Source organism: Canis lupus, chromosome 15 (assembly GCF_003254725.2).
Source record: "Canis lupus dingo isolate Sandy chromosome 15, ASM325472v2, whole genome shotgun sequence".
Lineage (NCBI taxonomy): Eukaryota > Metazoa > Chordata > Mammalia > Carnivora > Canidae > Canis > Canis lupus.
Window position 1 is genome coordinate 55494870 of NC_064257.1, and position 21556 is coordinate 55516425.

Consider the following 21556-nt stretch of genomic DNA (forward strand, 5'->3'; position numbering starts at 1 on the left):
TAATATAGAAATAGCCAGAAATACAGTTTATGACAATAAATCTGAATTTAATTCCATTGAGTTGAGGAATTTGTAAACAAAATATTCTTAGCTGGGTGCTTTCGGCAAGTGCTGTGAACTGAATGCACCCCCTCAAAATTCATATGTTGGAATACTAATTACCAACATGAGGTAAACGTGAGGTAAATGGAGACAGGGCCTTCGGGAAGGCCATGAATGTAGAGCCCTCAAGATGGAAACGCTGCCCCGGTAAGAAGGTCGCTTCCTCTCTCTGGTCTCTGCCATGTGAGGTCACAGCAAGAAGGTAACCATCCATGAACCAGGGAAAAGGTTCTCACCAAAACCCTACCATGCTAGCACTTTGATCTCAGACTTCCCAGCCTTCAGAATTTTGAGAAATAAATTTCTGCTCTTTAATCCATCCAGTCCAGGTAATTTGTTATTGTAGCCCAAACTAAGACACCAAAATATTTCATTTTGCTCAGCTTCCTCATGTGAAAATCTTTTTATACTTATCTAGCTCATTGGGCTATTCTAAAATATGTCATACATAAAGTACTTAGCATAGTTATGGTACACAGTAAGAAATAATGGCTCATTGACTTGCTCTTTTCTTCTTGCAAGGATGATGCTAATGACTAGGCATTCTCTAAAGAGACCCCAAGAAAACACTGATGGATAGAACATTGATCAATACACAATTTCAGGTTCAAGAAATAATTGTCATTCTTACCAAGTTACTAATGCAGCGTATTATCCAGAATTTGCTCCCTATCTCCTTCTATACTTAACAAAGGGCTTAAAATTAATCAGGACCATATTTGGCATGCTACTTTGGATTCAAATCTTTGGTCATTTTTGCCATTGGTATTTAGAATTAGTCCATGGTAACCACTGTGAGACTCTAGCAAGGTGGGTCCTTGGCAATGTAAGTGGAATCATGGGGCATTTGTCATATAAGGTATTTAGTGTAGACCACAGTTTGAAGAATTTAACCTCAGGCAATTTGACACTTTCAGCCTGGTTAGACACACTCCTTCTAGGCCTTTAGCAATATTCCCAGGGCAAAAATGATTGATGATAATAGTAGTATAACAATTTAATAATAGCACCTCATAGAATTGGTGCAAAGATTAGATGAATAAATAAATAAAAGCCATTACCAAAAAGTTAATTCTGTAGCTACTGTCACTACTGGGACTGTGATGAGGAAAATAGACCTTAGAAATATTCAGTTATTATGGGCAAAGAGAGATTGAGAGTTCATTGTACCCATTTACATACTGATCTGGGGAGAGGTCATTCAATTATTGGATGAACTGGATCTCTCCAGTTCTCCTGGCAGATATCTCCCTATTATGAAGAAACTTGTGATCTTCAGAGACTGAGGTGCCTGTTACCTTATCTCTAGACTCCTACATTATTTTGTTGGAACTTTTTATTTAATTTTCGTTTGTTTGTTTTGGTGCGACTACTATGTGACAGGCTTGTCAAGCCACTTTGGATGTAGGTGCAAAAAATATACTCAGTGGTCTAGCAGTCAAGGGGCATATAGGATCTGACCTTCCAGACTAGATAGCCTTCTAAAACTTTCAGCCCTGTCAGTTCTCCACCTTCTTGCCCATCTACCACGCTTAGAACCTGCCCACACCTAGCAGACACATCATCTAGGTTCAGATGTCAAGTCTTCCCATTGTCTTGTAGATCATGCCTACACATAGCATCAAATATGACAATTCTAATCTGGCCAAATTTGTCATCTGCCAAGTAACAGTACTAGACTGGCTTGATTAGTTTTATAGATTATTCATTTTCACTTCATGAATAATTCACCTACCAATCCATCATAAATTTCAAACTGAACCAAAGCTTATTTTCACTTATCCCCTTATTGGATCCTGGAAAAAAAAAAGACATTTTTCTTTTCCTTAAATAAGGAAAAAATCCTTTAAAATTAGTTGAATTTCAGATAACAAGTAGGTAACTTTCCCTCTCAAATACATATTTCTAAATAAATAAGTTTAATAACATGGGTTTGGAATTTCTACAGATAAAGCTTTTACATGTCTAAGAAGCTTGATGAATCTAAGTATATCGCAAAACAAATCAGAAAAGACCCCGAATAGCAAGAGGAATATTAAAAAAGAAAACCATATCTGGGGGCATCACAATGCCAGATTTCAGGCTGTACTACTTGACTGTGGTCATCAAGACTGTGTGGTACTGACACAAAAACAGACACATAGAACAATGGGACAGAATAGAGAACGAGAAGTGGACCCTCAACTTTATGGTCAACTAATATTCGACAAAGGAGGAAAGACTATCTGCTGGAAAAAAGACAGTCTCTTCAATAAATGGTGCTGGGAAAATTGGACATCCACATGCAGAAGAATGAAACTAGACCACTCTCTTTCACCATACACAAAGATAAACTCAAAATGGATGAAAGATCTAAATGTGAGACAAGATTCCATCAAAATCCTAGAGGAGAACACAGGCAACACCCTTTTTGAACTCGGCCACAGTAACGTCTTGCAAGATACATCCATGAAGGCAAAAGAAACAAAAGCAAAAATGAACTATTGGGACTTCATCAAGATAAGAAGCTTTTGCACAGCAAAGGATACAGTCAACAAAACTAAAAGACAACCTACAGAATGGGAGAAGATATTTGCAAATGACATATCAGATAAAGGGCTAGTTTCCAAGATCTATAAAGAACTTATTAAACTCAACAGCAAAGAAACAAACAATCCAATCATGAAATGGGCAAAAGACATGAAAAGAAATCTCACAGAGGAAGACATAGACATGGCCAACATGCATATGAGAAAATGATCCGCATCACTTGCCATCAGGGAAATACAAATCCAAACCACAATGAGATCCCACCTCACACCAGTGAGAATGGGGAAAATTAACAAGGCAGGAAACAACAAATGTTGGAGAGGATGCAGAGAAAAGGGAACCCTCTTACACTGTTGGTGGGAATGTGAAATGGTGCAGCCACTCTGGAAAACTGTGTGGAGGTTCCTCAAAGAGTTAAAAATAGATCTGCCCTTTGACCCAGCAATTGCACTCCTGGGGATTTACCCCAAAGATTCAGATGCAATGAAACGCCGGGACACCTGCACCCCGATGTTTCTAGCAGCAATGTCCACAATAGCCAAACTGTGGAAGGAGCCTCCGTGTCCATCGAAAGATGAATGGATAAAGAAGATGTGGTTTATGTATACAACAGAATATTCCTCAGCCATTAGAAACGACAAATACCCACCATTTGCTTCAACGTGGATGGAACTGGAGGGTATTATGCTGAGTGAAATAAGTCAATCGGAGAAGGACAAACATTATATGGTCTCATTCATTTGGGGAATATAAAAAATAGTGAAAGGGAATAAAGGGGAAAGGAGAAAAAATGAGTGGGAAATATTAGAAAGGGAGAAAGAACATGAGTGACTCCTAACTCTGGGAAACTAACAAGGGGTGGTGGAAAGGGAAGTGGGCGGGGAGTGGGGGTGACAGGGTGACAGGCACTGAGGGGGGCACTTGATGGGATGAGCACTGGGTGTTATGCTATATGTTGGCAATTTGAACTCCAATAAAATATAACTTAAAAAAAATAAGTATGTCACAAAACATTTGTATTGCTTTCCTAAGTTTTCCATGGAGAGCATAATTCAAGATTAAAATATATAACTTCTGCCTCAGCAGTATGTCAGGCTACATACTCTCAAAGGCATTCTTACTTTAAACCAAGACCCAGGATAAATAAGGAAAAACATATATAATCCACTATTTACAAGTTTTCTAAAAAGGAAGGACTCTCAAATTTAAAACTTTCACAAATTTTTATTAGTTTATATAAAACCATCAAGCATACAAAGAAGAAGAAAAAACTGAGAACTTTTAGAACTATTAGAATCTAAATATGAATTTAGTATATGTAAAAAATGTTTAAAGGAAGAACAAATGAGCATGCAACAAAAAGGAATTAAAAATAATGATGACATATTAAAAAGAAATTTTAAAAAGAATATTCTGAGGGATCCCTGGGTGGCACAGCGGTTTGGCGCCTGCCTTTGGCCCAGGGCACTATCCTGGAGACCCGGGATCGAATCCCACATCGGGCTCCCGGTGCATGGAGCCTGCTTCTCCCTCTGCCTGTGTCTCTGCCTCTCTCTCTCTCACTGTGTGCCTATCATAAATAAATTTTTAAAAAATTTAAAAAAAAAGAATATTCTGAGATGATAAAACAAATTATTGCAATTAAAATTTAATGGATAAGATTTTTGGCCCTGGACTTAATAATGTAGCTTATGTTGAACTAAATTTTATACCAAAAATAACTTCAGATGTTGGGAAAGCACATAAACAATGCTTTGAAAGCATTGAAAAACCAGCTCAAGTAACATTGAGCAACTAGAATCCTTGAGCAAGGAAAGCACACAAGATGTACTCCACATTCACCTCAGAATTTTCCTGAGGGCACTTTCCCAATTGTGGCAAGAGTGGAAAGAGCTCAAGAAGAAAGCAAGCTCCTAGGTCTGAGGAGTCAAAGAATAAGTTTGGGGATACCAAAGGAGATGGGATTGGAGGAGCAAAATATTGGAGAAAAAAAAAACTTTTCTTTTGGAATTCAAAGGAATGCTCAAAACTCTGCATTCAAATTTCCATCGAATGGTTGGTCAGCTTCTGAGCTGTGAATGTGCAAAGCAATCCTGAAGAAGTGTGGTAAACAGCAGACAAGAAGCTCAAGAATTGAGGTGGATTTTAGCAACCAGACAGCACCAGGGTGTTAAAAGATTGATATTCAAGATGGAGGAAACTTCAGGCCTGAACCCTATGAGTCAAGGCAGAACCAAAATAGGCATAACAAAACTGAAAAACAAGTCTTGACAGGATCAAGATCATTTACTGTAACTCTTTGACTAAAAATCTTAACCCTTTTTGGGAGAATATCATATAGAGCCTCTACAGTTTATCATCTATAATCTGAAAAGCAACTGAAAAGTATAAGCATACTAAAAATAAAAGCAAATGATCAATATGAAGAGAAAAGGCAAGAAATAAAAAGATACAGGCCTCAACCACATGGCCACCATAGAAGCAGGAGTGCTGCTGTCATGGCTACCTGGAGAAGCCCAGTCCAATGCTATGTGGCCACTTTTGGCACCTGGGAGCACACCTCACTGCACACCAGACTTCTCTTAGCCCAGGCTTGGCCAGATTTCTTCCCATGCTCCTGCACCAAAATGGCCCCTGTGGTAGGCTGCCAGTGGTCATCTCCCCCAAAGGCAATTGAAAATTTCTTATCAGAAGAAATTTGGCTGGCATAAGTAAATAAAATCTGTAAAAGAAGACTTGAAAATTTTGTCCTTCTCTCTGAACTTCTATAAACTTTATTTGGATTATACGTTAGAAAGCAGGGGAAAAATGACTGCCCATCACATTTTTCACTGCTGAGAGGTGCTCCAGCTTTAACCAGGAAATGACCTGTATTCACAAGATTCAGACTTTAGAAGATTATTTGTTTACTGTAAAAAAAAAAAAAGGTTAAAGAAATTATGAAGGAAGGCAAGACATTTCACCAAGTATAGTAATCTTTACAGTATCCACATGACTATCGTGTGCTATAGTCTTTATAAAAGACTTTTACAAAAAAAAAAAAAAAAAGGCTTTTACCTACTATGTAGGTCTTAGGATAAATGTGTTTATACTTTAAACAGTCATGTGGATACTGTAAAGACTATTAAGGTATATTTCTGTTTAAAACCACATGGTATTAATTTTTATCTCTTTCCAAAATTGGAAACTTTATCCAGTCAAAATATTTTTAAAAAATAGAAAATCATAATTATTTTTACTCTGGAGTCCTAGTTAATGAATGCAAAGAGGTTAGAGAGATTTAGAGCTACTCATCATTTAACGGTGTTTAATGTTTATTTTCAGTATGTTTAATAGGGCAACTTTTTTGAATCCTCCAAAGAGTAATAATGTTTATTGATTAAATGTGGGGAATAAAAGGGGTGGCTCAGTCAGTTAAGTGACCGAGTCTTGATTTTGACTCAGGTCTTGATCTCAGGGTGATGGGATGAAGCCCCGCATCAGGTTCCATGCTCAGCAGGGAGTCTGCTTTAGAATCTGTCTCTCCATCTGCTCCTCCTGTCTGTCTGTCTGTCTCTCTCTCTAAAATAAATAAAGAAATCTTTTTAAAATGTGGGAAATGATGGTTAAGACACCAAATTCTACTTCAAGACCTGTAACTGTATTACACACCATTAAATGGATTTCATTTTCCATAAAATATCTTATTTTCCTGACCTATAAAATAGAGACAATGATTTTTCTTAAAAAAAGAGAGAGAGAAAGAATCCACAGGTGACTCAGGCTTTAAAACACTAAGATTAGTATATAATAGTATAAAAGTTAAAAAAGCAAAGGTGAACAAAAAAGATGAGAAGTGAGAAAATCTCACTTGTAGGAAATTGGGACCTATAAAAAGGAATCAAATGGACATTCTTAATATGAAAAATAAAAAATATATACATAGGCAATAAAAAGTATTTATTTGGGTTTCTAAAGCAGATTGGACACAGTAAATGCAAGGTTTGTAAACCAGAAACAGGTCTCTAGGGAATATAAAAACTAAGTGTCAGACAGTAAAATGGAGAAAAATAAAAACTGAGTGTTTAAGAGACACATTGGACACAGCTCAAAGATCTAATGTACAACTGGATGTCCAGAAGAAGAGAGAAAGACAATATGGCAGAAACAATACTGGAAAAGATAATGACAGAGAATTTTCAAACTGGCAAAAGACATCAATTCAAAGTTCCAAAAAAAAAAAAAAAAACTCACAGAGATCGAGAAAAGATATGTGAAAGAAAACTACCAATAAACACCTCATAGTCAACTTACTAAAAACCAAAATAGATGCAGCTGAGAATTCGTAAACTGAAAGGTGGGTCAGAAAAAAAAACAAAAACGAAAACATATGAAATGAAGCAAAGACAGTTAAAAGAATAGAAAATCCAGAAAGGACTATATACGAGACATGGTTATGAGAAAAGATTTAAAACAAGAATAATCTGAGGTATAGAAAGAAAGGAGAGAGAATCTGACTAAAGCAGTATTTGAAGAAAAAAAAACAGCCTTGATTTTTCAGATTCAGGAAATACTATGAACCTCAGGAAGGATTATTATAAACATTTTTATAAAGGAAACAATATAAAGTTTGAATAATTGAGGCATAGTTGTATTTTACAGTGGAATCTTAGAACTGGGAGAGGTCTGAGAGATAAACTGACATTAACACCCTGATTTTCGAGAGGAAGCAGATCAACAACTGTATAAACAAATGACCCAAGAAAGGCATGATAATGCACAGACGGAATCAGAATTCTTGAATTCAGATTAGGTGATGTTTTCACGGTACAAGGTTCTCTCTCCTCTTTACTTTATATGTCAGCAGCATTATTCAAAGATACAGATCATTCTATCATTTTAAAATTATGTTTTCTTAACTAAATTATTTTTAAATCTTTCTTGCTGACTTCCGTATTGCCAAACAGACTGACAATGTAAAAAAGTAACTCTCGGTCAATCACTTGCTCAGGCTGCTTCATGGTAGAGGTAGAGCAGGGACAGAAATTCAGATTATGGAACTTTCAATTGCAGAGTATTTTTCGTATCTAGTTTGTTGTTGGTGTCACTGTTTTGTTTTGTTTTGCTTAGATTTTATTTAATCATTTGAGACAGAGACAGAGCATGATAAGCAGGGCCGAGGGAGAGGGGTAAGCTGAGCAGGGAGCCGGATATGGGGCTCGATCCCAGGGCCCCAGGATCATGACCTGAGCCAAAGGCAGACGCTTAACTGACAGCCACACAGGCACCCGAGTGCTACGGTTTTTTAATAGCACTTGTGCACTGAATCTAAGACCATAAAACTCCTGTTCTTTTACCTTCACCTTAGCAATTATTTTGTGACTCATACAATTTCTGATTTTTTAGCGCCTTTTTCTCCAGCTATGTGGGGTATAACTGACAAAATTGTACATACCTGAAGTATAAGATGTGATGATTTTGTATATGTATACCTTGTGGAATAATTTACACACACATGCACACTTGCATGCACACACGTGGCTTCTGGAGCAGCTGGTCTAGCTCAGCCATACTTCGCCTATTTTCTCTTTCAGGCTGCAGACATGCTGTTCTAGAGAGCCATAGTGTTCAAGGCAGAGATGAGAACAGAAAGAAGTTCCTACCATTATCACTGAGGTCAAATATAAGGTCCAGGTACCTGATGGGGTTTACTAGGGCTTCTTAACTAGAAGCCAGAAAAATGTAGAAATAGTGCAATGGTGCCATCAGCCCACCCTCACCCTGCCCACAGCCCAGAGACACCACCAGGTTTTAGAGAATGACCTTTAGGTTGGGGCAGCCAGAATGCTAATGTGCAGCTGGGGGGCTGCTATATGATCCCAGGCCCAAAGGGGCAAGTGTAAGTGAAGGGCACTTGAGCTGAAGCTTCTTTGGGTTCATGCTACATCTCCATAGAAGCCTGGGTTAAGAGACACCCATTTTGCCAGTAACAGAGTTTTACACTCAGGCACTATGCTGACAGAAAAAAATTGAACTCTCTACTTCACAGTACAGGAAACTTGATTGTCTTGCACTCATTTTCCCAAGATTAAGTCAGTTGTTACCTCCTCTTCTTCCCTTGATTTATTCTTCCTCTGTACATCCAATAATTCCCTCTACTTATTGCCGTTATTTCCACTCATCCCAATGGTATTTTCATTTGAAATTAGTTGGAGGCTCTTCTTGGGTTCAGGCAACAACAACAATAACAACAACATTAAAAAAAAAACAAAAACAAAAAACAGAAATCCTACTCAAGTTTCCACAAAAAGAAATATTATTGGCTGGTTTCACTCCAACATCCAGAGGCAGAGTGGCTTCCACCCAGTTCAGTCATGTCTGGCTAAGTTTCTCTGTGGTCCTTTCAGCTGTATCTTGGCTGACTTTCCTTCTGATCACAAGGTGGCTTCTTGAAGAAGCAACAGACTCTGCATGATCCCTCTTTCACATCTAGGTAAAAAAAAATAAATTAAATTAAAAAAAGATTACAAGCATCTCACAGCCATCAAACAAGATTTCTCAGCTCTGCGCAGAAGGCAGTCACTATAGATAAAAGAGTGTCATATAGGTTTACACCTTGGTTATGTGCTTATTGCTGAAATAATCACTGTTGTAAGTGACTCTGAATTGCCCCTGGAGCCAGATGTGGTGATATCCATCCCACACAAATCCTTATCTCCTGACTGCTGCACAGTGCAAAACAAAATGGCGTTAGGTAGACAAACAAAACATCCATTATAACTGTAGTGGATTTTTTTTCCATTGTCTTATAAAGCCATGACAGCCTGGAAGATAGAGACAATCCTGACATATCTCTGTATCTTCAGGCCCTACCTCAGAGCTGACATATAATCAGTACTCAATAGTCATCTGAATGAATGAACAAGTGAAATAACTGTTTCTCCTCAGAAATGTATTTGTCATCAACCATTCCATAATTCCTAAAGTATATTGTAGTTGTAATAATATTTGCACAACACTGTATTGTTCCATCCCACCCTGCGTGGTTATAATTTTTACTATTCCTTCCTGGGTGTTTCACTTTGTTTCAACACATTACTGATTATTTTTAGAGCTGCTATTAACACAGACTTCAATTCCTGTCCTGTTTTCCCCTTGAGCAGTGAACCAGTTTCCATGGAAACAGAATCCAATACCTCTCTCTAGAGCCTCACATCAATGCAATTTGATGTGAGGGGCTAACATACTACCTCCTACCTGTATTTTATAAGTCTGGAGCTATCATACCTCAAAAGATACAAGTCATTATTGGGGTAAGGCATACCCGATGAAGTATGAGCTTGATAGCTTGTCCAAGAGATGTATCAGAGCTCTCATCTGGAAATAATCCCCTAATCACAGCTGGAGGAAGGTTTTCAAGTTTGAAATGACTAAAAAAAAAAAAAAAAAACAAGTCACAAGGTGAATTTTATTTTAAGATGGGAAGCAAGACCATTTTAATTGGCACCACTCATTCCATTCAGCACAAAGTCAGACACCTAACCTTTCTCAGAGAACCATGTACAGTGATTACATAGGATGCTTCCTCTCCACCTCCATCCTACACCAAAGGTGAGGTTTGGAATCAAATGCAGGTAGACTGATTGGGAAAGAGAGGAATAATTTCCCAAGTATCTCTGGCTGAGACAGCTCCCAACACCCAAGAGTGATTCTCTGAAATAGTGGTAGATCTAAGCCTTAGCTTCTGTACTCTCAGCACCTAGGGGAAGGATACACTGGCTAGTGGGAAACTATATGGGAAACCAACAGCATCGACTGCATATGAGCACACACAGTTCATCACCAGGTCCTAAATTCTCAGCTGGACCCGATTTTCATAGTGTAAAACCAAGCTTGGACCTTGTCAGCACTCCAGAATCTTTTATTTGGTGGACAGATGTGGTATGATGGAATTTTCTATCCTGCCGTGAGATGTTGACACAGTCTATCTCTATGGATATGTATCAGGGTAATCTGGGTTAACCCAAGGATATGGAATGCAAGAAACCAGGATGCGGTCGGTATATACAGGCAACAACAGGGCAGCAAGAGAAAAATTAAAATACTAGATCAAATGGTATCAACAGCACCTAAAGCAAAGAGACCCAAGCAAAGTGGGTAGTGAGTAGACGAGGCATAGCCAGCTGACTGTAAGGGGTAACAAACCTTAGAAACAAAGGGATAACAATGAGCACATGAAGGAGAAATACAGCAAAAAAGATACATGAATGGTATTGAAATGGGGTCCATAGACTAAAAGCAGCACCAGAAAATAAGAATCAGGGGATGAAGCCAGGCTGTAAGACAATAGTCAGGATCCCACCCCGATTCTGTTGTAGGATTCCAATGGATTCCTTTCTGGGATCTTTTTCTTAGTGCAATGCTTTTAAATTGGAGAAGCAAAAGACTTGTTTTTTTAATTTGTTTTATTTTTAACCATATGCTTGTTTGGTTTACAATCCTGGCTCTACCAAGATGATATTTTAAAGATGGCACTCAGTATTGTCTGCTCTTGGTCTATGCCTTCTCTATCTGCACAAAAAAAAAAAAAAAAAAAAAAAAGGAAACCTGTCCATGAGCTAGATCAAGGCTGATTCTCCCAATTGTTCTCTTGGCCACAGTTTTGTTCTTTGCTGTGTTAACCCTTGCCCTCATCCTAGCCCCATTCCAGCTGCTCCCAAAGAACATTCAGTTCCCATCATTTTTCTAGAAAAGAGGCAGGTCAATATTATTAGTGGAATGTGTTCTACATACCACCAGGTATGGAAATATTTTTTTGTCCAGACATGCATAGGCTTTCTCACACTGAATACTTCTACAAAAAAGCCAGCCCACACTTGGCCTGTTTCTACCTAGGACTCCAGGGCATTCAAGTTTTCCAGTTTCTCTGCAGGGTATTAGTTGGGGCTGTTTTCTTGGCTCCTTCATATTAGGCCCATTTCCAAGTGGCTGGGTACAGATCCTGTTCTTACTTGATTTGCTTTGGACAAAATTCCTGACCTGCTCCTACTCTACTGACTCTTTTTTGCCCTGTACTACTTAAACTCAACCCTCCACACCTGCCTCCACTTCATTCACAATGTCCATTCTTGCTTTCTCATCCATTCTTATTCATAGCCCTACTATACTCTCCTCTCTTAGTCCATTAAAGAATGGCTAGAAAGACTAGACAGGATTAAGTAAGGGAATGTCACAGAAGGAGATGTCAGAGGGCAGCTTAGAGTAGGGCCAAGGACCTGGGAGCCATTGTAAAGACTTTGGCTATTACTCCTAAGGAAATGGGGAACCACTGGAAAGTTTTTAGCTAAAAAGTGAACATGGTCTAAAAATGATGGAAAAGAATCACTCTGATTGTTATTTTAGGAATAGTCTGGGGGGTTGGTAGGGGCACAAGAGTGAAAGCCAGAAAACCATCTGTAGGCCATCAAAGTAATTCAGATTGAGATGATATAGGCTTGATCCAAGGCAGTCATAATGAAAGAAGGATGTTAGGGTTTGAAGCCAATGGCCAAGAAAAAATTCTTGAGATGTCTCTGGTACAAAAAGGTGGTTTTATTAAAGCATGGGGACAGAATCTGTGGGCAGAAAAGGCTGCACTGGGGTCATGAGGAGGGCCCATTATATACATTCAAGTTGGGAAGAGGTTAGGGATAGTGTAAGCTTCCCAGGTATTTTGGAAACAAGGTTTCCAGGATTCTGAGGGGCCTAGCTATCGTTAGGAAAAAGCCATTTATTACTCTTTAGTAAAAACCCAATCATGAGACTCTTCAGGACGTCTACTGGTGGGCCATATGCTTGGGGGATAATTGCCAACATGTGTCTTGGGGTTTAGAGATAAAGAAAGTTCCCAAAGGAATTTTTATATGTTCAAGTAGACTTCCAGGATCCTGGAGGTTAAGCTATCATTGCCTCTTGCTCTTAGCAAAGTAGTAACATTGAGGCAGCTGAGTTGCTAGAGGAAGGTCACTCTGCCTGTTTCAAGGACTTTTCAATGGACTGTAGGTAGTAAGGAAATTTAATTTTTCTTTTGCCTTTATTTCCCACATCAGTCACAGTAGAGATAATAAGATGAGGTCAGATTGAGATATATGTAGTCAAGCTGAGAGAATTTCCTGACAGTTTGGATATAAGTATGAGAGAAAGAATGGAGGCAAGGCTGTTTCTATGGGTTTTGACCTGCACAATTATTTAAATACTTATATACTGTTTCAGGAAATCATGATTGTTCCAGGCATTGTCCTAAGTTCTTTGCCAATCCGCAGCTCACTGAATCCTCATAACCCTATGAGATAGATGCTATTAGCATTCCCATTTTATAGATGAGGGACTTGCTACACACGTTGCTTAAATAGCTTGTGCAAGGTTCTTGTGAATGTTGTGGCCATTAACTGAAATGGATTAGTGAAGTAGTGGAATGGATTTGGAACAGGATTAGAAGCTTACTTCTCTCCTTTTTAACTTACTAACTGTCCAGGCTCAGTCCACTTTTGCTCCCAGATGCTATTAGTCTATACTAATACACATTTTTCTACCTACAAGGGTTATACCAGGTGCTCCAGGTTGTTACCAAGACTCCCACAGCTTGGTTTTCCACTGGAAATAGTGGTATGCAGGTAACATTTACCAGTCCTTCAGGGGTGGGGGGGGTGTAGCAGGTTCTGAGTATTTGCCGATTTCTGTGATGTATATAATCTCACCACAGCCAATTTCAAACAACACAATTTTATTGAATATGGAATTTGGAAAAGATGTACACAACTTGCCCTCAGCTAAAGCACAGCACTAATTGGAACCATTACAATAATTTTAAAGTACTAGTGAATATCGAGCAATGGTAATTCAGGGCTCTCAAATGAGGAGGAGAATTTATGATGGGAGACATAGCCAAACTAGTTGGGAAAACTAATTTACACTTGAACTAGAGGTTGAAGTATAGATGGTAAAGCAAGAATAGACACAATAAATCCAAGAATGTTCAATAATGAAGGGGCTACATAACTATAGGAGAGGCCAATGGCTGAAATAGCTGATTCCTAGTTGATGGCACAAGGGTGCAGGGCAGAGATGACCAGGATGTAAACCTGAAGTGACTTCCAGGACAGTTCAGCCAATCAGAAGCCTCAGGAATAGGATTCCTCAGGTAGAGGAATCCAGTCAAAGTAGAAAAGAGGAACCAGAGGACTTCAATAGTGGGCAGTAGAGAGATTCAAGCATAGCGTTTGCCAAGTGAGTGCTTCTCCAAACTATCTGCTTCTGAGTCTCTAAAAAGCATTTTAAAAAGTATTTCTAATGCGATGTATCTGGGTTGGGTAAAGATCTATGTACTTCTTAAAAGCAGATTTATGCATAATACTAGGTTTGAGAATCTGGTAAATAATAAAGGCAGGAAGAGTTAGGTTATCAAGGCATCCCAAGACCAAATAAAAGACAATTATGAGATTGGAGTTTAGGACCAGGGCAGCAAGCAATACCTGAAAGGAATAGGACAAAGGTAATATGGCAGCCAAGTAAATGTGATACACAGGTAAGAACTGATGCTGAGACGTGGACACCACGGGACCTTAGCAACACTACACAAAAGCTCCTGTACACAACACCAGGAAGCTTTTAGCTTATTGGCAATGAGTGCCAAGAGAAAATTTTATTCAGGGAAATGACACCATTTTACTTGCACAATAAAGTGAAAGACAGAATGGGAAGAAACAAGACTAAAAGTAAGAAAACTAATTAAGGGAGCAAATGAAGCAGATGATGACAAAGGCCTGAACAACGGCTGTGACAATAGGGATGGGATAATGAGGTAGGTTTTAGAAATATTTTATAGTTAGAACTCACATAGGATATTTAATTGGGTATGGAGAGGGAGAAAGGCAGAAATTGAAGAGGATCCCCACATGTCCAGCAAACACTTTCATTCAGGGAAATAGGCACCTAAGAAGAAAAAGCAAGATGAGAAAGTGTGTATTCATCAGGACTCCTGATTGCAAATGAGAAAAAATAACTCAAATGGATTAGAGGAGGAAATGGCTTTTCTTGCTGGAATCTAAGGGATTCCTTAGATCTAAGGGAATCTAGAAAGGATTAAACTAACAATAATGTAGTAAACTGTGATAGCTATGGTGTTGCCTTCTTAAAACAAATTTTAATATCCCTTATAATAAGGGTTTTCCTGTTTTGAGTACAGCTGTGTCTGACCTACCCACGCCCATGGAAGTAGTATATGAGCTGGGTCTAGCCAATCAGAGCACCCTGTGCTTTTGGCCATAGTCATTAGCTCAGAGGTGGTCGTAAGACATGAGCTGAGCCAATCTGAATTGGCTGAGAGCTGAGCCCTCATGAGATTTTTTGTTAAAATAGCAGAGACCTTCCTCTAGAGCTTCTATCTTTGGGTTTACCATTTAGGAAGGATGAAAGACTGGAGCAGCTTGCAAGTCTCTTCCTCAGCAACCTAGAAAAAGCCTAATTGCATGAAGTTCAGTTGAGACCAACTCAAACGCTGAGGCAAGCAGAGATGAGAGATGGATATAAAGAGATCCAGTGGTTCTGAAGTGTCAGTTCCAGGCATAAATAGAGGCCTGTATAATGCAGTTATTTCACTGATCATGTTAGTACTGTAATCTCTTTCCCAACCATATAAGAAAACAAATTCCTTTTTTCTCCCCTGAGCTACTTAGCCTTGGGTCTCTGTAATATAAAGCATAAGATTCTCCATTAATACCTCCAAAAGCCTAGAGATACAACCGGGCCTCAGGAAAACTAGATCTAGGGACTGAAATATCACTAGTCCTCTACCTTTCACCTGTGCCTCTCTGGGCATTGGTTTCATTCTCACTACAGACCACTTTCTTTACATTGTTGGAAATGTGGCCACAACAGCTCCCTAGTTTTACTTTTCATAGGTTTTATCTCTATTTTTGAACTTGGTTCTATCTCTATTTTTAAACAAGGTTTTATCCCTATTTTTGAACTCGGAAGCACAAAGAGTAAAAGACAGTTTTACTCTCTGCCTTTTACTCTGTGCTTCCGAGTTCAAAAATTCTAGAAAGGATTCTAATTGACCCACTTAGGATCATAAAATAATAAATCAATCACTTGTAACCAGGGTTTTGAAATACTGTGGTTGGCTTGGTATGGGCCGGGTTTACCTCCCTGAACCAATCAAATGAGGCCAGTGAGGTAGACTCAGGTAAGAAAATAGCAGCATTCAAGGAAGCTCAAGGAGGAAGCACAGGGACAGTCCAAGAAGAATGGAAGTACTATTCCAAGGGCAAACATAGCTATCAATGTCCTTTACTGGAAGGGTGATGTTTTAAACATGTTGAATTTGAGGCCCAGTGTAGGGCCAAAAGAAGGCCAAGGAAATGTGACCTGTTAAAACTATCAGCACAATATCGGGTACAATATGTGTCACCTCGGACTATAAACTGCAAACTTAACTGTAACCTATATATATAATTTTATCCCTAAGATCACCTAGAACTCCAGTTTTCAAAACAATCACGCACAATTTAAGATGGTTATGTGCTCTAGAAGAGTGACACTGGAAGAGAAGAGAAGAGAAAAGGGTTTGGAATCCTAGGGGCAAGACCTCAAGAGCAAAAAATCCTGATCTATGTCTCTCCCCTATTGGGTGAGAGACAAAGTCATGGACAAGCAGAGCCTCAAGATCCCAAGATTTTTGATCTGAACAACTGGAGTAATGAGGTTGCCATTAACTGAGAAAGGGAAGATTATGAGGAGGGCAGGGTTCGGGTAAGTTTGAGTTTTCTTTCAGACATTTAGGTGATGATGTCAGGTAAGCTATCCAAAATATGCTACTGGATTTCAGAAGAGCAATCGGGGCACTCCAATATTAAAAGGGATGAAATGAGAAACCATCCAAGCAGATTGATGAAGGAGCCTTCTGATGATAGGAGAAAAACAAGGAGAATGTGATGTTCTGGAAGCCACATCAATGACAAACATCAAAAAGAAGGGGAAAATCAGCTGTGACAGATCCTGCTGAAGGGTAACATAAATAATGACAGAGAAGTAATTGTTGGATTTAGCAAAGCGGCTGCCACTGGTGATTTTGACAGTTTCCCTTAAGTGATGGAAGCAAAAGGCAAAAGTTACACTTTAGTCAAGGATGCCAGCAGAAAAGACTGAAATGAAATGGGACACAGTCCCGGAAACCAAAGGATGCATAAGATGTAACATCTCAGGACTCTGACTCTTCCATGTTCATGATGTCCCATAAGCCACACTCTCCCCCCATACACAGGGACACCATAAGGGAGAGAAAAAATCAGGTGTGGGGAGGTTATTTCAAAAACTGAGCACTATTTATATGGCTTTTATTTGCTGAGAGAGACTGAGTATTAGATAAAGCTTCTGTTTAAGTGAACAGATTAGACTAAGCTTTAAATTAAAGTTAATGCAGGACCACTGCATCTCTTGAGAGATACTAAAATACTTTAAATGTGAACCTCCCTTCTTACCAGCAGTGGAGAGAAAAATCAAAGCTAGTAAAGACAAAACTTAAAGGAACTACATTTTATGCTCGTATTGGATTTGTTGCCTGTGTTAAGTTTTTCACCTTCATGTATTCTTTTTATTATGTTTTTTCAGCTTTATTGAGGTATAATTGACAAATAAAAATTGTATATATTTAAGGTTACAATATGATGATTTGATATACGTAGACCGTGTGAAACAATTAACACAATCAAGCTATAACATATCCATCATCATACATACAGTTACCTTTTGTGAGTGTGTGTGGTGTGGAATGCTTACGATCTCTCTCAGCAAATCTCAAATTTACAATACTGTATTATTAAGTAGTCATCACACTTCACATTACATCCCCAGAACTGACTCATCTTGCAACTGAAAGTTTGTACCCTTTGACCAACATTTCCCCACTTTCCTTGCCCCCCAGGCTCTGGCAACTACCATTCTATACTGTGCTTCTCTGATTCTCTGAGTTTGACCTTTTTAGATTCCATATATAAATGAGATCATGTATTTTTTTTCCTTTCTGTGATTCTCATCAAAACCTCCAATGACCTTTCTCCTGTGTCATTCCACCATAAGTATTATGTTGACATTCACCCTCTGAAACATTATTAAGAAAAATCACATGGTCATGCCAACTAGCAAGGTATAAAAGGCCACAAATGTTCATTGGAGGGCATGTTAAAGATTATTTATGCAAAAGGATATCCTGGCTAAGATTGGAGTCAAGAGACTTTAGATTTTCGATGAATAAAATTAAGTAAAAAATTTTAATTGAATGTGGCACTATAATAAGTTATTGATCTTCTAAAGATGTAGACTTTAAAGTACCTAGACAAACCGTTCCCTTGTTTCTAGAAAATCAACAGATGAACCCTTTAACTATATAAATTTAAGGCAAGCCCTTTGTTCTTGATGAAATTGTGATGACCTGTAGGCTAAAGTCAAGTGTTGTGGTTTGATGAGTCCTTGCGTAAGGTAGAATCAGAGCTAGATCTATGAGAATATGGATTCCATTTCTTTTATTATTATTACTGATTGACTTACTTCTTTGATTTCGTTATTGTTTTTTGTTTGTTTATTATAAGTTTTGAGGATTACTTGTAAGAGATGAGGCATTGAAGACAGAAGCAGCTTTCCTGAAAGACAGCATGAACAGAATGCTCCAAGATCAAGAAGATATCATAATGAGAAGAGACATCCTCTAAGGTCCTTATAGAACCAACAATGCTCTGCATCTGTGGTGAGCTGTAGCTGTGAGAACATGGCTATGGTGCCACATACTCATCAGTCACAACAACAGGAGATTTTTTTTTAGATTATTTGGATGGTAGTGCTTGTTAGCCTGGGGGAGCTAGAACAAGAAAGGAAGAATATGAAGATGTCACACTTGAAGTGTGAACACCTGGGAGGCTTCCTTTGGAGATTGGCAGATATAATTGCAGGACACTTGAATGCTGAGGTCTTGTAAACATAGTGTGGGAGGCATTGTAATTTGGGAATTAAAAATAAAAGAAGTCTAATTTTATATACAAACACTGATGAGAAAAACAAACACTGATGAGGATTTCTTTCAACTTCCTTACACTACAGGTTTTTTGAAATTATGTACAAACTCTTTAAGTGTCTTGACTAAGATTACCCAGGAAGAAACAGCAACTTGTACATCAATATTTTAAGCTAGGAAGTTATAATATTATCAAGTAAGAAAGTAAAATAAAACAAAAATCTTCTCTACCACTCATCAGTCCAGAATTGGAACTGTAGGTAAAGCTAAGTGCAAATTTATCAGAAAACAATATTTCTCCCAAATCTGTAGCCATAAAATACCATAAGAACCCAATTACTGGAGCATTTACTGATTTCTTATTGAGAAATCTTCTTCTCTAAAATCATAGACTATCAGAAACACTCTTGTTTGAAAGAAAACACTGTTTTCTTGTTGAAAAACACTCTTGTTTCAGTAGGAATAAAACATCCCACTCTTGTCTATAAGAGCGAAGTTGTGACACAGCGAAGCAGCCTTGATTTCCAGGCCATGTGCAGGGCTTCAGATAGTGGGTCTTTGCATATAGCATTTGACTTCTATTTTATTTTATTTTTTACTTCTATTTTAACAGTCTTTCCAAGAAAGGACCATTTCACAGTCCAGGACTGATGTTGGCTCCTTTACATTCAGCAGTATTTTGCTTTGAGCCCTTCGAAACACTACTGTGTGTCCATTGCACTAAACTCCACTCTTCTGCAAAATCCTTAACTCTTTTCTTTTCTTCCTTTGCTGAAACACTCTTCAATTCCTCCGATGTGCAGTCCCCCACATCTTGATGAATCAGTAAACCTGACTTATTTAGTCTACAGGTTTGTCCCACGGGGTCTCAGGCTGATTGAGCTAGGAAAAGACCATGTCTTATATTTTAGAGTCTCCTTTAAGCACACTAAATTATCTGTATTTTATCCTGTTCCAGAAACAGAAGTAAAAAAGTGATCTGATTGCAAATCAAAATATGTTTACAGCTAAAAGTTTCCATGTTATAAACATAAAAATTTCTTAAGACCGAAGAGGAAAAAAAATTAGATTTAAAATGAAACAAAACAAGCAGAGTTGTTTTCCATTCACTTTGCTAAAACTCAGGCTGTGCCTCTTAGAATACAACAATGGTCAAAAAGAGGGGTTTTTTTCTCCTTATTTTTTTTAAGATTTTATTTATTTATTCATGAAAGAAACAGAAAGAAAGAGGCAGAGACCTAGGCAGAGGGAGAAGCAGGCTCCTTGCGGGGAGCCTGATGTGGGACTCGATTCCAGGACCCCAGGATCATGCCCTGAGCCAAAGACAGACACTCAACCATTGAGCCCCCCAAGTGCCACAGTTTTTCTCCTTATTAATATGATGAAGCAAGTAATATAACAGGACCACTGCATCTCTTGAGAGATACTAAAATACTTTAAATGTGAACCTCCAAAAACCTCTTTCCCCGTCCTCATTCTTGACCTATGACCTTGTTTTCTATCTCACGGAGAGACTAAAAAAAAAACAGAAGAGAATGTGCTCAAACTCCCACCACTTCTTCCCACCTCCCTGCAATTGCATCTGCATACTCAGTATCAGTGACCTCTCTGTGTACCTAACAAGGGCTAACCTCTGCTCCCGTGCTAGATCCTGTCCGCTCATGCCCAGGCAAGGCCTTTGTTCCAGTACTTCTCTTCCTTTTTCCCCTGGTAGTCTCCATCCGAATCAGTCCCCAGTGATCCCCCACTCCTGGTATCCGTGCCATTATGAAAGCTTTTCTCTGATGGAATGCGGGATGAACCCTGTGACCCATAGAATACTGCAGAAGCAATGGTGTGTGACTTCAGAAACTACTTCATAAAGGACAATGACACTTCTACCTTTTTTAATTTCTCACCCTGGGAAAAGCTGCACCATGTCATGAGAACATTCAAGCAGTCCCATGGCAAAGCCCGTGTGAAGAGGAACTGAGGTCTTCAGCTAGACCCAACTTGACAGTCGTGTGAGTAAGGCAACTTGGATGTAGAGCTTCTAGGCCCAATCACATCTTTAGATCTTAACTGGAACCTCAGCCAACATCTGACTGCAACTTTATGAGGGAATCAGTGGGAGTCTGCCCAAGGTGCTCCTGAATTTTTGACTCACAGAGACTGTAAGAGATAATACATGGTGTTCTTAAGCCAGGAGAACTTGCTGTGCAGAAGTAGATAACTAGTGCACCTCCTGTGATCAAAATACTTTAGTGGCTCTTGGTTTTCCTCAGAGAAAAAGCCAAAGTCCTCTCGATGACTGACATCTTCCATTACCTCTCCAACTCCATCTCCCACCACTCTCTTCTCACCTTAGCTCCAGCTCGAGTGACCTCCCTGCCTTCCTCAAATATGCCTCAGGACCTCTAACCACCATTTCCTCCCGTCTCCCCCACCTCTTTCAGGTCTTTACTCAAATGTCCCTCTCTGGATGAGGCCTTTCCTGGCTACCCTTCCAAAAATGCAGTTTCCCTACCTACACCCACACCCACACACATTCTCCATTATCCCTTCCTTTTTCTATTTTTGTTTTTTTTTTTTCCTAGCATATTGCTTATTATCTGGCTCACCTTATTAAGGCGAAAGCTGAGCTGATGCAGCAATTTTTGTCTACTTCCAATGCCTAGGGCAGTGCCTGATTTATTATAGTACGTATTCCGTAAAGATTTGTTCAATGAGTATATGAATGTGAAGGCTGTAAGAATACCCAACTAATAGTAACTTTAAAAAGGCTTCAAACATAGACCTTTTGCAACCCACTCCAACTTTATAAAGCTGCTTCTAAAATTTACTGCTAGAAAAGGCTCTTCTTTCTTTTTTGTTTCACACAAAAAATGCAGTTAAATGGTAAACTTTTCTAACCAACTGTTT

General features: G+C 38.8%; 1 protein-coding gene and 1 long non-coding RNA gene across 15 annotated transcripts in view; one reads left to right on the top strand and one right to left on the bottom strand.

Annotated features, from left to right (window-relative positions):
* Positions 1 to 20468, bottom strand: part of LOC112654843 (uncharacterized) — a 30254-nt gene extending 9786 nt beyond the window's left edge. The window contains exons 1-4 of one of the 3 annotated variants that reach the window (XR_003133420.3): positions 20287 to 20468; positions 8715 to 9099; positions 8066 to 8221; positions 5102 to 5540 (exon numbers count right to left, since the gene is read on the bottom strand). This is a non-coding gene — a long non-coding RNA (uncharacterized LOC112654843). Of the gene's footprint in view, positions 1 to 5101; positions 5541 to 5701; positions 6193 to 8065; positions 8222 to 8714; positions 9100 to 20286 lie in introns of those variants that run through there. The other 2 variants (XR_003133421.3, XR_004805345.2) reach the window with 2 other exon arrangements.
* Positions 20469 to 20499: 31 nt separating this feature from the next.
* TMEM144 (transmembrane protein 144) overlaps positions 20500 to 21556 on the top strand; it is a 73389-nt gene continuing 72332 nt past the window's right edge. For 7 of the 12 annotated variants that reach the window (XR_003133417.3, XR_003133418.3, XR_003133419.3 and 4 more), the window contains exon 1: positions 20501 to 20658. The gene's annotated coding sequence lies outside the window, so the exon portion shown is untranslated. Of the gene's footprint in view, positions 20659 to 21556 lie in introns of all 12 variants that reach the window. The other 5 variants (XM_025439484.3, XM_025439485.3, XM_025439488.3 and 2 more) reach the window with 4 other exon arrangements.